A 12,171-nucleotide genomic window follows, 5' to 3' on the forward strand; every position below is an offset into this window, starting at 1 on the left:
CTTTAATAAAACCAAATTTAAGGTAACTCTCGAAGTATAGCCGGAGTTTTTAGGTACTGATGAATCTTCCCCCGTTTTGTGTTTTTCAGACACCGTTTCCGTCAGTAATTTTCTAACTGTAACACAAACTTATGAATCTGGATGAACTAGAAGCCAACCTGAAGAAAGACCAAATAAATGTGTTTTTAAAATGTTTTATAAGTAGACTTGTGATGACACAGCGAGTCTGTTACTCTGATTTTATCCAGAATGTAAAAATCTATTTTTTATAACGTCACAGCCTCAGAGCAGACAAAGCGGACCCCAGGTTGGGAATCAAAGTTCTACTTTATGCAAATTGGATGCGGTGCGGAGATTCCACGCATCGTGAAACTGTCCTCAAACTTCTAAACTAGGCGTCAGCGACCTAAAACAAGGACAGATTCAGCTGCTGCACAGATTATTTCTCGCTTCAAATGCTTTCAGAAATACTTTTCGGTGACGTGTTTTTGAAATAAAAGGAATGTTTGCAGCCGAGCCGCTGTGTTTATCCGACTTGTCTGCAGGACTGTCCAGCTGAAAGCTCGGTCATGTGACCACGTAGCGTCCTGCTGTTGGTCAGTGCTGTCATGTGACCATGTTGTGGTCCGCTAGTGACCACCGTCCGTGTGATTTTCAGATGCGGTGCGTTGCCGTGCAGGAAAATAGCATCTAGTGGACACGTACCTTTAGATCTGCACCGCTCGCCGCCATGTTGTTTGTGTATCAAGCGCGGGGGGGAGGGGGGAGCACTCTGAACTACGGGAGCCCAGCAGGAAGGCGTTGGTGGCGGATGTTGATGAGAAAATCGATTTTTATTAAAACAAATCGACATTAAGTACAAACTCGAATTAATCGATAAAATCGATTTGTCGCCCAGCCCTACACTGTAGCATTAAAAGCCTTTTTTCTGCACTCTAAATATAATTAAAATTGCTTAATCTTTCCACTTAAATTAAAGGTATTGTTTCAAGAATAAAAAATAATAAGAATTTATTGATTTAGAGAAACCATTCAAGTTGCAAACATTGTTTTTGATGAGTCGTGTTGACTTAATAATGCTGGTAGTTGTTTTGGCATCACAGTGGGCTTATTTTTCATTTTGGGACCCCTTAAACTTTCACCAAAATGTAGACATTATTCAACCTGCTTGTCCAATATTCCAGATTCTGAATCAATGACAAGATGAGAAATAAGAGTGAAAATGAGTGAAAAAAATCTGCTGAAAGTTGGTCGATGGGCAAATTTTAAAAACATTATCTCAGAAATTATTTGACATATTGATCTAAAATTTCACAGGTAGCATTTTAAGTATCTGTAGTTTATGAAAATAGAGTTTCAAGTGGATCAGAGATGCTGGAGCAGAATGACAATGAAGATGGAAGAACTCAGGAGTGACTTCTGAGCATCAAGCTGAACTCATTAATTTTTGTGAATCTTTTATGTCTGAAAATAAACTGCAAAGTTTAAAAAAGAGTCAGAAATAAGCTTTTACTTTCACCAGTGCAGCAGCCAATGCCTCTATATGAATAATACTATATATTATTTAGATGTAAATATAGATATATTTATCATCATTAATTAAATCAGAATTAGGATCAAAAACTGGAAAATAAATTAAAAAATTTAAAAAAAACTTTTTTCTTTTGCAACTCAGGAATACTTTTTGACAACTTAACATGAGCAGCTAACTATGGAGGATTATCAAAGTGAGTTAGACAACATCACTGTAAAAAATCTGAGCATTTTTTCACATTTTCAACCCTCCTGTTGTCCTCATTTATTGGCACCAAAAAAAATAGTTTCCTTGTCTGAAAAAAATCCAGAAATTCAGCAAAAAAATTCCCCAAATTTCTGAAAATTTGCAAAACCTTCAGGAAGAAAATTCCAATAATTCCTTAAAAGTTTTATTTAAAAAAAAAAAATCCCCCAAATTTGGCAAGAAAATTCTTGTAAATATTTTTTTTAAATGAGTAAAAATCTTCCAAAAAATCCTCAAAATATCTAAAGTGATTACATATACATCAGTAGAACTTCTAATATTTTCTTTAAGAACATTCACAAAAAATCAACCAAAGTCCAATGAAATTCGCTGGATTTTGGTTGATTTTTTTTTTAATATTCTTAAAGAAACATTTTTAACATTTCTTTTTTTCCACCAAAAAATGTTCAAATATTTCCCAAAAATGTTGAAAATGTGGACATCAGAAGTTTCAATGTGAATTTTTTTTTTCTCCACATTTTCAAACTTCAAAACGGGTCAGTTTTGACCCACAGGGCGACCCAAAGGTTAAGGATGTGTTTAGTTTTTTCGTTTTCAACTTTGTGGCCTAAAGGCGTCATTGGTTCCGTCGTCACATGTTTCGGAGGAACGTCCGGTGCAACAGCGGAAATGTAGTTCGGTGAGTAAAGCTAACCGAAGTAAACGTTAAACACACCGACGTTAGACAGAGAAAACAGCGACGTAGCTGCTGTATTTAAGACTCTAACGTTACTTTAACGTCACCAGCGGCTTCTCGTATCTTCTGTTTACAAGTTAGGAACGACATGAGGCCAGGATTCACGATTTATTGCTAATATTTATCCGGCAACTCTCTGCTCTCAGCTTCAGCCGCTGCTACAGTGATGGAGGAAGAAGCCAGAACTAGAAGTCTGAAAGTCCAAACTACAGAGAATCTATTTAGTCCATGGACCAGACCAGATATTGGTACCATCTCAGGTGACCAAACCTAAGTGGTGCTAAAATGTACACTGGGTTAATGTGAGTACATCAGGATGTGAGAGCTTTTCCACACTGGCAGCTTCATCACTTATTTGTGAAATGGTCACATTCGCCATAACCGCGATATTGCAGAATTAGTTTAAATCTCACCGTCTGCAAAGATCAGATCTAATATGAGTCAATAATCAAATAAAACTGGTGGAGAAAGGGTAATATTTTTAATGATAAAACATCAGATCCATATGAATGCATTTCTTGTTTGTACTTTCTTTTCATGCTTATTTTTGTCATTTTGTGTCTTGTTTTGTCATTTTGTGCCTCGTTTTTGTTGTTTCGTGTCTTGTTTTTGTCATTTTGTTTTCTTGTTTTTGTCATTTTGTGTATTGTTTTTGTCATTTTGTGTCTTGCCTTGTTATTTTGTCTTGTTTTGTCGTTTTGTGTCTTGTTTTTGTCATTTTGTGTCTTGCCTTGTTATTTTGTCATGTTTTTTTGTTTTGTGTCTTGTTTTTGTCATAGAAAATCTTGTTACCATAGAAACGAAATCTTTCTCAGTCTCAAGTTTGTTATAATATTGTTCTGTGCTGTAAAGTTATTAATACAGATGATGATGTGTAGCATGTGGCATTTCTCATTTTTTCGTAATGAGGAAAAATCCAATCGCATTCCGTCCCGTCCCATTGACAGGACTTTTGGCTCAGACTCTTTCATTGTGTCCATTAAACAGGTGATAACATTTATTAAGCTGTGAGTCTACAACGGCTATCATATCAAAATGCAAACTAGAGACCTATAGCTAGTTAAAAATACCAAAAAGAACTGGTCACCTCGGGTGGTACCGATACTGGAACTTTTGGGTCCGGGTCCATGGACTAATTCTTTCAATGTATTTTCACAGAAACACTTTGGGCTGATATATATGACTGGCTTTACATCAATATTCTACTTGAAACCTTTCTTCAAAAAGACGTTATTTATGGCTTTGTGACAGAAAACAAAGATTATGATTTCTTGATTAACAATATCCTCATCCTTGGAAAATTTTAAATAAGTTTCTTTTGTCTGTTTTGAGGACCGCTTTTTCGATGCATCTCTGGCTCTACAGCTGATTTGATGGTTTCTCTACTTATGTGCAGATACTGGGTGCTTTCCATAAAATGCAAGGTTAAATAACATAACAACGTTAGTATTGCTGTAATTTTAGATCAGATTTTTGCAGTTTATTAAACTGGTTCTGGTCGTGGTAACTTATTAAATCTGTACAAAAATGGCCAAACTATGTTCCAGTTGTTCCTGAAGATGGAGCCAAAGTGCAGTGGATGATTAAAAGTGATGCCTCATTATTTAAACCTCCACACATACAATGTGTAATCCTAAATGCATTTAGCGATGAAACTGAACAGGTTTTATCCTTTTTTTGTCTTATAAAAAGAACAAAAACACAATATTTCTGATGTATTCCAGCATCATCAATAGAGGCAGTTGTTTATAGCAGCTTGTGTTCTCAGACTAAATTGTCCACTTAAAATAGTTTGTTTCCAAATCCTAAAATTAAATTCTGTTCAATTTGTTTATGATTTATCAGACAGTTGGAGGCAAGTCAAAAAAAAAACAAAACAAAACTCAACAATATCCAAAAAACTCAAGGATTTAGAATAACAGTTTGAACATGTAGTTGTTTCGTCCCAGTGAAAACCATGTGATACAAGTCAGAAACTCCAGAACAAGTCTGAATGGAAACCAAGATCATGAATAAACAGTGTAGTTTAATATAATGGGTAGTGTGTCGGTACAGTCCAGAACTTTTGGTTTTGGCTTTCTAAAATCATTTTCTGATATGCCCATGTGGATTAGGGAGTCTGTGTCCCAAAAAAATAACACTCCAAAAACAGGTTTCACAGCTGCCAGTCACTGAAAAGTCGCCACAACTTTCTCCTCTGCATCCCTTTTAGCATTTTTCTACTGTCAGTGGTCAAAGCAAAGCACATTTCAGACACAGAGGAAATGCTTTAAACCATGAACAGCAGAAAAATGTTAGGACAGAAAAACAAGCCACGCAAAACTGAAACAACAGGAAGCGTTTTAAGGGTTTAGTATGCAAGATTTTCAACATGAATATAACATTACTATAGCAGCTATCTGTGAATCCAACATATGGTGGGAATAATGTCATTCTAAGAGGAAAGTCAGGCCACATTAACCTTCATGTCGTCCTGCAGGTCAAAATTGACCCAGTTTAAAGTTTGAAAATGTGGAAAAAATATATATTTTCACAGTGAAACTTCTGATGTCCACATTTTCAACATTTTTGGGAAATCTCTGAACATTTTTTGGTGGAAAATTTTTTTTAAAAATGTTTCTTAACATTCGCATAAAAATCAACCAAAATCCAGCGAAATTCGCTGGATTTTGGTTGATTTTTATGTGAATGTTATTAAAGAAAATATTAGAAGTTTTACTGATATATATGGAATCACTTTAGATATTTTTAGGATTTTTTTGGAAGATTTGTACTCATTTTTTGAAAATATTTACAAGAATTTTCTTGCCAAATTTTTTTTTTTTTTTTTTTTTAAACAAAACTTTTAAGGGAAACTTTTAAGGAGTTATTGGAATTTTCTTCCTGAAGGTTTTGCAAATTTTCAGAAATTTGAGGAATTTTTTTGCTGATTTTTGGGATTTTTTTCAGACAAGGAAACAATATTTTTTGGTGCGCGTAAATGAAGACAACAGGAGGGTTCAATTAACTGACAAATTAGTCAGGATTATTAAGGATGTTTTTACAGATCTGTCAGGCCGGTCACCTGATAAAAAGACACGTAGATGACGCTTCTGGGGAAGACAGCAGATGCAGTCAAAACATGTCAAGGTAAAAACATCCTTAATAATCCTTACTAATTTGTCGGTTAAAAAGAAACGCTGATCTAATGAAAAAGGCGACAAAATGAACAAAATCAACCTAGTTCAGTCACATTCCTTTAGTTTGAGTTCACATCTGAGTTTCTCAGTTTTATGTTTTGGTAGTGGTCCAGTTGCGTGCGATGTTAGTGCATGTGAGTCCCTCCCAGTGAAACTGTCAGCCCTCTATTTGCCTATAAAGAAACCAATGGTCAATTTGTTAATCAATGCTAGCATGTGCTATCTTTTACTATTCTGTCACTTGTATTGTCCCCTTAGGTCCGGACCTTAAAATATTATTGATTATTGTTTTCCAGACTCTGTTACAGCTTAATCTGAAGCTGCCTTCTAACTTAGCCGCTAGTTGTTAGCATATGGTTAACCACTGTGAGCAAAGCTTAAGTAGCGCATTCAATTAATCAGTAATCGACCAATAAAAATACAGATAATTGGAAAAAATGCAGATGTTTTATCACTTTTATTGCCCAATAAGGTCCAGATCTTACAGCTTTATTAATTATTGTTTTCCAGACTCTGTTTCAGGTTAATCTGTGGCTGCCTTGTAACGTAGCTGCTAGCCGTTAGCAAAGCCGTTGGCCGCTGCAGGAGAAGCTAATTTCTTGGCTTGTGTTTCTTGTTGAGTTTTTTGCTGCTTGAGAGACATTTCTGAGACCACAGAATAATGACAGAGAGAGGAGGCTGCATTAGACCTGAAGTATTTCATGTATCAATAATCGCCCAATAAATATACAGATACCAATAATTGGAAAAATGGCAAATATCTGACACCATTATCAGCCAGGCCAATACCAGTCTATCCCTTGTTTGCGCCACCTCCTGCCCAGAAAACATCTTACCAAGAAGACAGCCTGATGGTTTGCAAGATGGAACATAAACATGAAATGTGGAAATTTGAAGTTCTGTGGCGCAAAAGTAGCTGAATGTTGGATCTCCATGCTTAGTTTGCACTGTGAGAACAGTTAGCAGCCTGGTAACCTGAGAAACTGAGGAGGTTTGTACAGGAAAAGACTCCCAGAGATGTAATTTGCTTATCAGATAGTTGATAGTATTGTACACCATGTCCCAAAAGTTCATTCTCCCCTGGAAAACAAGTGCACGGAATATGCAATATTATTAATTTATTCAATAACCCATATTTTCCCCTTGCACTTTGATCATAACTTTCAGTCTTTCAGTCATGGAATGTACAAGGTTCTTGAGTGTGGATGGTTCTATCTTCACCCACTAGAGTTGAACTGTTTTGTGGTGGTCAGTGGTGGACTGGTAAAGATGCGACTGTTCAGGATTCCCAACAGTTCGCAATTGGGTTGAGGTCAGGGGAGTTTGTTGGCCATTCCTCCTTACGCAGAAAGCCAGGTAGATGCTCAGAACACCATTGCTGAGTCATATGGGCAGAGTGAGCAGGGCCACCATCTTGCATTTTTGTTCAGTCACAGGCCCCGATTTTTTCCTCCTGGCCAAAACTGGAAGTATTACCTTCTCTAGAATGTTATTGGTACAATATTGTGCATAAACAGTGGGACTTTGAGGCACCTGAAGTGGACGTAGCCCCCAAACCATACTATGGGCACTGAATTTCACTTGCTCAGAAAATGGTACTTTTTCACCATCGTCTATAGATACGGTCATTTTGGCCGTTGGGTGCTGGAAATAAGTAGAGAAGGCATTCGTCAGAGAAGATCCAGTTCTCCCAGTCTTTTGGAGTCAGAGTTATGTATGTCTCTGCGAAAGCCAGTCTCTTCTCCTTCTAAATTTTGCTGAGTTGCAGGGTACATTGCCTCTTGTAAGTTTTCAGCCCCAGTGTTTCTGTGAAATAACGATGCACAGAGCTCTTAGAAACATCTTCTCCCAGATGTTTCAGCGTCTGATTGAGTCGCAAGCATGACTGGTGTCTTTTACCTTTAGCCTTTCTCATCAGATCCTTGGCTCTTGCAGTTAGGCCAGATGGATGTCCTGAGCGAGGCAAGTCTTTGAAGGATCCTCCTTTGTTGTACCTTTGCCACCACTTTTGATACTTCTGCCAAGGGCTTGAGCTACCTGCTGACCAATTTTTCCTGCATTTCGAATGTCCTGTGCACCAATCTCAGACTCTGAATAAGTAGATTTTCCACCTTTACTCTTGACCATGGTAACAACGCTTCCAAAATGTGGTTGTGACTGTAGCGTATTTTGGTCAAGCAAGACATTTGTATATTGGGACCTGACAGTTTGACCAGACAAACAACCAAACAGTACTTGATTGACCAGGTGTGACCCATTTTGGCGACAAATGATCAAACAAGTTGTCCAGTTGGGAGAACAAACACTTGGGACACAGTGTAAATTCTCTGCCACAGTGGAAGCCACTGAAGAAACCTGAGAAATTACAGTTAATGTAACCTGCTGGGAAGTAAAATTTGGATTTGCGTCTCTAACGTCCTGCCTAAAGGAAATATAATGTTTCCTAAACTCCCGGATAGAAGACATCGACTACAGCCAGTGAAATCTTCAGACTGATTCGTGTCTTCATATCTCTCGGTCCTACAGGGATCCAGAACAGTTAAACTCGAGCCAGACAGACTATTGAGGTGGACGAGAGCCTGGAGGCAAAGACGCTTTCCTCATTAGAGCAAAGTAATCACCCAGACTCCTTCAGTGTTCGCCCTCCGTCCTCCCTTTACATCTCAGCTGGATAAAAACAAGAACACATCTTCACCGTCTGATAGCTTCCACACACCAGTTTACATGTTGTTCAGTATGATCAGGAAGCAGGAGTTTGAATGTTATCACCATCAAAACTCTTTATAACTGTGAGCTGTCCTCTCTGACCTACTTTATTTCAGGCTGCAATATGACACACTCATCTCATGATATCCCTTTACACAAGTGTTGTGGTTCTGCTCAACGACAAGGCAAACCCATTTTCACCGTTAACAGATTTTATATCGCTGACGAGAAGCAGCGACCTCATTAATAAAAAGCTTTCCCTTGGTGAAAAAGCCATTATTCATGCAAATAAAAATGTTTGTAAGTCATTAATACATGATTTTTTGGCCTGAATAGCAGTAACCTTGTCCCATTAAATAGAGGACAGTGGCATGGTTCCATCCTGGTTAATTAAAGAGCTCACTGACAGAACAAACAATGCTGGAGTACTGGTGGAAGGGATTAAAGGAAAAATTCAGTGTATTTCAACCTACGTTGTTGTTAAATTTCATTTTTTTAAATGCAGATATAAGTCCTATTTGCAGTGGATTTGTATTACTGGGGATCTCTAGTCATTTTAAGTAAATATGGAAGTTGTTTGTGGTCTTAATCTTGTATGAATCTGCAGTGTCTGCATCATGTAAAGCAAAAATTTTTAAAATGAATCAGAATCAGAAATATTTTATTGATCCGAGGGGAAATTGCTTAGAAAAAAAAGACCAAAACAGCTCAAAAAATTGTTAATATTAAGTTAGACAAAAGATATATTAGAGAAGAAGCTTAAAGTATGAAAAAGTGGTAAATATGCACACTATTTTACTTTATTATTCTATTTTTATAAAATTTCCCAGGTCCTTTGATGATATTAGTTGCATGCAATTTGGTATCATAGTAATTTGGGGAATTTTTTTTGTTTTTCTTGTTTTTGGCTTTTGCAAGTTTGTGTTTGAGTTTATGTTGGGGGTAATTAAGTAAGTAGGGCTATAGGTTGTGTAAAAAGATGAGCGTAGCCACCTCAACATTACTAATAGGTTTTGATGTACCATCCTCAAACCAATGAAGCCTCGGGTTTGACATTTTCCCTGATGGATCTGTCCAAGATTTAGCCCCGTCACAGTTTTAGTTTGTTTTATTTCGACATCACCTTTCCTTGCAGGTTGCTTGTGTTTTTACTTCCTCCCTTTGTCTGTTTTCCCTCCTTTTTCGATGGCCTTCATTAGTTTTACCTGTGTTTCCTGTGTCACCTGTATCTTGTCCCGTTAATCAGTTTTCTCAGTATGTACAGTCTTGCATCTTTTGCTAATTCATCCTGTTTTATCTTCAGGATTACCTACCTGTTTAGCTACTTCCTGTTCACTTCTTGTTTTCCAGTCGACTTGTTTCATGTTTTCATCTGGTTTGTTTTTTGTGCTTTTCTCTTTGATTTTGTTGGTTTTCTTTGTCTGAGATTTAACCTCTGTCACCATTTTAGTTAGTTTTGTTTCTTATTTTATCTCGACATCGTCTTTCCTTGCAGGTTGCTTGCGTTTTTACTTCCTCCCTTTGTCTTTCCCCTCCTTTGTCGATGGCCTTCATTAGTTTTACCTTCGTTTCCTGTGTCGCCTGTATCTTGTCTTCTTAGTCAGTTATCTCGGTATATATATTGTTGCATCTTTTACTAATTCATCTTGTTTAGTCTTCAGGAATACCTACCTGTTCGCCACCTGTTTGTCTACTTCCTGTGCACATACTTCCTGTTTTCCAACCTGACTTCTTCCATGTTTTCGTCAAGTTTGTTTTTTGCGCTTTTCTTTTTGGTTTTCTTGGTTTTCTTTGGATTAGTTCCTTTAGATAATTGGTTCATTTGTGTCATATTGTATTTGTAATGATCTTTGTCTATTTTTTTTATAGCGATCTGGTGCGTTTTTCTCATCTCCTAACTTCTCCTACAGGGACTGATGGTTTTATCATCATGCCAGTGAAGTCTTGTGTGAAACATGACTGTAGTCCATGGATTCAGGCTGCATGAAGCCTCTAATGTGTGACTGAATCTTGTGTGACGCTGAGACACGGCAGTGCAGGGAAGGAAATCAAACTCGCGGGGGAAAACTGAGAAATCTAGGCCGAGTTAAGCCGCGCTTGCCGAGCTTCAGACTCCAGACTGGTGCGTGATGCCAAGTGTAAAACCAAGCAGACCAGAATTCAAGAGCAGAGCTTTTATCCTCCCCTGACACAAGTCCAAGAAATGGAAGCTTGTCTGTGAATTTCCCCAGTTATATTCTCCCAACATGAAGAGTCTCCATTCATAAACTGGACTACCATTCAGACGTAGCTTCACTGTATGTCAGGATGAATGTAGATAGCATGCTAGGCTAGTTTCTGCTGACCTAAAAACAGAAAAAGCTTGTTTTTTTTTTTTTTTGTCAAAAATGTCACCTGTTCGGGCGCCCGTATAGCTCAACGCGTTGAGCGGGTGACCCATGTACAGAGGCTGGTCCCCGATGCAGCTGGCCTGGGTTCGATTCCCGCTCACGGCCCTTTGCTGCATGTCTTCCCCTGACTCTTCTCCCATTTCCTGTCTCTCTCTCACTGCATCTATCCAATAAAGCTGATAAAAGGCCAAAAAAATAACTTTAAAAAAAAAACAAAAGTCACCTGTTCTTTATGTGACTGTCCTGGAACTTGCATTAGTTTAATATTTCAACTTATATCAATGTTTTGTGCACTGTTCTGAGTATTCTGCACTAAATCCGTCACTTTATCTCATGGTCACGTTTACATTTCACTCAGTTCTGCTTTTTCTTAGTTCTTAGTTGTTGCTCGACTCTAATTTTGCTTTCTTTGTTCTTTTTTTTGCTGTTTAATATCTTATTTTCTAAGTGTTTATTAATGTCTACTGTTGCACGAAGAGACAGTAACGAAATTTCAATTCTTGGTATGTCATGTACATATTGAAGAATTGACAATAAAGCTGACTTTGACTTTGACTTTGATCAAAATGTAGCCACCTGCCATGTTTGATAGGAAAATGAGGGGTCTCCAGTAGGATTTTTCCATTGATTCTGCAGAAATTGTGACGCTTTAACATACAGTTTTCCCTTAATTAACTTTGATATGGGAAGATTGTTTTATTCCACTGTCTGTCAGTATAAAATATATCCAGTGTCAGCTCGTTCCAGCTCTTTAATGGAAACTATATACTGTTTACAAAAGACTCTATTCATTTTATAGCTGCACCACTTAATCAGATAGTGTTTTTGTGCAGCATTTTCTGGTTCTTTTGGTTTGAAACCCTTTAAATAGAGCCACTTAAAGTCGACTTGTGACCCTTCATCGAACACTGATTATGGTTTCTATATGGGCAGGAAATGGGAATGACCAAACCAGGTTAGATTGAGAGATTGTAGTAAATCTAAGTTCAATACAAACCTGCATTCGAGGTCCAGTAAACTTGATCTCGTCATGTTTCTTGCTGTTGTTGTTCAGCTCAGTTTTTTAATGATCATCAGCATCAGTCAATCGATGAAGCCTCTAAAAACTTGGAAGCTTTAACTCAAAGTATTACATACTGTAATCTGAAGTTTTCAAGGTTTAACAGTCAAAGAGCTTTGCTGATCTGCTCCTTCTGGACTGTGTGGTTGTGGTTTGATAAGATTTAACTGACAGGGTGCGACTTTTTCTGACTGAGTCACGCTTACCTCTTATCAGAGAGAACTCTCACTCAAAAAAACACAGAAAATGCAGCAATCGCTGATGTGAAATAACCAAAACTGTTTTAACTTTGGCGGAAATGCTTTTGCTTATTTAGGACCACTGATTGAGGAAAAACTTTTCGTGCTTTGAGGATTTGT

The sequence above is a fragment of the Amphiprion ocellaris genome, chromosome 6, assembly GCF_022539595.1.
Source record: "Amphiprion ocellaris isolate individual 3 ecotype Okinawa chromosome 6, ASM2253959v1, whole genome shotgun sequence".
NCBI classification, from domain to species: Eukaryota; Metazoa; Chordata; class Actinopteri; family Pomacentridae; genus Amphiprion; species Amphiprion ocellaris.